Here is a 3,813-nt window from a genome sequence, read left to right as displayed (position 1 = left end):
CCTCTCTCAGCAACTAAAAGATCAGTCTGACAGCACATCAGCAAAGATAAAGAAAAGTTGAACAACATAAACAAATGACTAACTTCATCCAATAGACATATTCCTAAATTTGAAAATATACTCTTACCCTTGATCACCCTGTACTTTTAATCTTGGTGAATAGAATTATCCAACTCACATTATCACCAAATTGAAAAATCTAATTAGTCCAGCTGACTCCTTTATCTCCCACCCCACATCTCCTATATTCATGCAATGATTGTGTCATGTTTGTCTCCAGAACTGCACTAATAGGTTTTTCATCCTCTCCACCCATGCTGCACAAGTCCATGAATCTCACACCATCACTTGCTTACAACATAGTTTCTGGAAAGCACAAGCCCTTCTCTTTCAATGCATCCTTCATGCTACCTTTTGAATTTCAACTCCTTTTTCTTTGGGGGAATTTTTTTTATTACATATTTATTTAAAAAATTATGTAATACCAATCTTTCAACCAGACTAAAAATGCTACACCTTTAGTCATGTATTCAGCTTATGCCATAAAACTAGCACAATGATTTAATGAATGATCCAGGATACCCAATGTTGTATCACCCTAGCCCCACTGTGCTCACACTAATCTCTCCATTATAATATTCTCTATCCATGATATTTCACAACTCTGTGTTTTTGCTCAGGAGCCTCATTCTCCTTTCCCTCAAATGCCCTCATTACTTATATGGTTAGTCTGCCAAACACCTATACAGTCTTTAAGGAACCAATTAAGAAATGATTAAAGAGATGAAAGTCACTTTAAATCATTTTTGACCCTCCTCTCTCTATTGTACTACCAACGGAATGGATGGTGTCCACATTTTTGTGCTCACTAAGCTTGTATCATTCAGAGTTCATTCTGGGCATAGAAACCACAGCAGTTACTTTAGCAAAGATAATTTAATATAAAGGTTTGTTAACTAGTAATTGAAGAAATGGAAAGACAAAACAGGTACATGAAGGTATTTCCTTAGATAGGCAACAACAGAAAGCAGCTACATCCCTAAGGCTGGAGGAACAAGGGGTTGGAAGTTTTAAATTGTAGCGGACTCAAGAGGAGGGGCCCTTCAGCCTGAAACTCCGGTATCTGAGGAGAAGGTGTCTCTGCATTGGGTTCTATGGTTCTGGTTTCCTAAGTGTTGTGGGAACTGCTACTAATGGAGCAAAGTGCCATGGTTAAGATAAAGCAGCTCTCTGCTAAGGTGATGCTGACAGTACAAGAAACAAACAACAACAAAATTGTGCACAGTCCTTTCTCTTTCGGCCTTTTGGGACCTATCACCCCCCATTGGCAGAGACTTAACAGGAAGCTATCTTGCTAAGGAAAATGAGTTTTACAGAGTCCACATGTATAGATGTGTTTGAAGGAAACATATGATAACTTGATAACTGGCACATCGTTCTCTCTGCTTTATTGTAGTTTTTTTAAAAAAATTTTTTTACAGATAGCGTGTGTACGCGTGCCAGTGGGGACGGGCAAAGGGAGAGAGAACCTTAAGCATGTTCCACACCCCGCCTGAAGCCCACAGGGTGATCCATCTCAAGACCCTGAGATCATGACCTGAGCCGAAATCAAGACTGGGGAACTTAACCGACTGAGCTACCCTGGCACCCTTGTCACACAGTTTATGGTTGTTTTCATGCTCCACCAGCAGAAGTGTGATTGTGACAGAGACCAAGTGGCTCATAAAGTCTAAAATATTTATCATTCGTCCCTTTAGAGAAAAAAAAATGCCATTCTCTATAACAGATCATTAAAATTTAGTATTAACACTTAAGAGGATATCATATAGGTGAATTTTTTCATTATGTATATATGGAAATGTATGCTACCAAAATCAACCAGGGGAAATGTATTAATTTACTTTAGAAATTTAAATAAATTTTGTGTAAACAACTTCTCTAGGGCATTAAAAATTCAATTTTCAATTATCAGTCTAATTTAAAACATTTTCAAGCATTTTTTTCAAGGACACTTAGGGGAGGTATAACTGATGCAATTTTGTTTGTTTGTTCATTTGTTTCTCAATTCCCTATACTATTTGGAACAAGTGTGTCTTCTTAAGCTCACTAGATAAGAAACATGTTTTCCCCAGGGGTAGTACAACTTAGTAGTATTTGGCAGATCATTTTTCACTAGAGATCTAACATATAAAATTGTACTTTTATCCCCCCTTATGTGCTTTTTACTTTTGCAAGGGCAATATCTTTTTTGCTTATTAACACATTGGTAATTAATTCATCAAACCATACTGCAGTAAACTTTTAAAAAGAATCCCAATCCATATATAAGCAAAATTTCTGTATGAACCCGCTAATTTAATTTTTTTTTTATTAGCCATGATGTGCTACTAGCCCTGGTAAAATAATTTAAATAGGTTACAAAGTTTGAGCAAAAACATAAACTACACTAAACAGAAAAAAATCACACTCTATGTTGCCTTTTAATGTTAACTAGTTTTATATGTTAAGGGACAAAGTATCGCTCCCTGAGAAATCTCTCCTTTGCACTACCATTGAAATTATAAAATTACTTTATTATTTAATTATTTTGACTTTTCTTTTCTTAGACTTCTTTTTACTAGGATCAATTCACAAAGCAACAGCCTATCAACTTTTTTCTTTTACTTTTTTTTTTGCTTTTTTTAGAAACCAGTCACATTTTTCTCTGTCCATGAAAGAAATATTTTCCCTTAACAAGTTGTATGAAGTAGAAGTACATATTATCTTTGCCCTTTCAAACAAGAAAAGGGCAAAATCATTCAAAGTATTTTTTTTCTAATTGCATGCATTTCTCTTTATTTTCCTTTACAAGATAAGAATACAATAAGCTAACCTTTCCTAAAGCTGAGTTCTTTTGTGACACTGACTAAATCAATTTGATCGGACCCTTAGTCATTATGTAACTTACTATCACTCATTCAACAAATAATTAGTAAGCATAGGCATAGTTCAGGTTGTCTGGAATCTACATAGTTGAAAAGAGGAGTTCTTTGTCTTCATGGTGTTTACAGCATGGTAAAGAGTAAGGAGAACTGACAACACATGATTTATTCTAGCACAATGGTATAATGTTAGAAAAGCTCTAGTGTAAATACTACATAACTATTTTAAGAGAGTCAGAATGGATTTTACAGAGGAAATAATGTTTGCATAAGTTGTTATAGAAATAGGATATTTGGTACTTTTGTAATAAACAGATGGGATAAAGTCATTCCAGGTTGTGGTAAGAGTATGTGAAAAACTACTCTGAGAGTCCATTGAGGAGTTAAATATTCACTGTGTCTCTGGAATATTAGATGCAATACTTAAAAAATGAGATTGTGAGAAATATATCAAATATTACTGTACAGAACACACTGATATGTGATTTTACTTTGAAGACAATGAGGAACTATCTGCTAATTTAAGCAAAACATAAACATTACCTAAAATATTACTAAAATAATATGAGCAATAATGGGAGAAATGTATATATAAATAGATAATTAAGAGGTTGTATCCACATATCTTATTTAAGTGATCTCATAAAGGAGATGAGAAAGAAAGAAAAAAAAGAATTATTGCCAGGTTGCAGGTGTTCTGGTTTGTTCCTAACAGGAGGATAGCAGTGCCATTATCAAGGGTAGAAAATCTAACATGATGAATTTGATAATTGCATGCAAAGTTTGAGATGAAGTGTCAGGTAAGGCTACTCACTAGAGATTGTTTATGAGCTCTTAGCATTAGGTGAAGTCATTTTTGTATATGCAGTTTCCCAGGAACGGTGTATGAAGA

Source organism: Zalophus californianus, chromosome 3, assembly GCF_009762305.2.
Source record: "Zalophus californianus isolate mZalCal1 chromosome 3, mZalCal1.pri.v2, whole genome shotgun sequence".
Classification (NCBI taxonomy): Eukaryota; Metazoa; Chordata; class Mammalia; order Carnivora; family Otariidae; genus Zalophus; species Zalophus californianus.
This window is presented reverse-complemented; position numbering follows the sequence as displayed.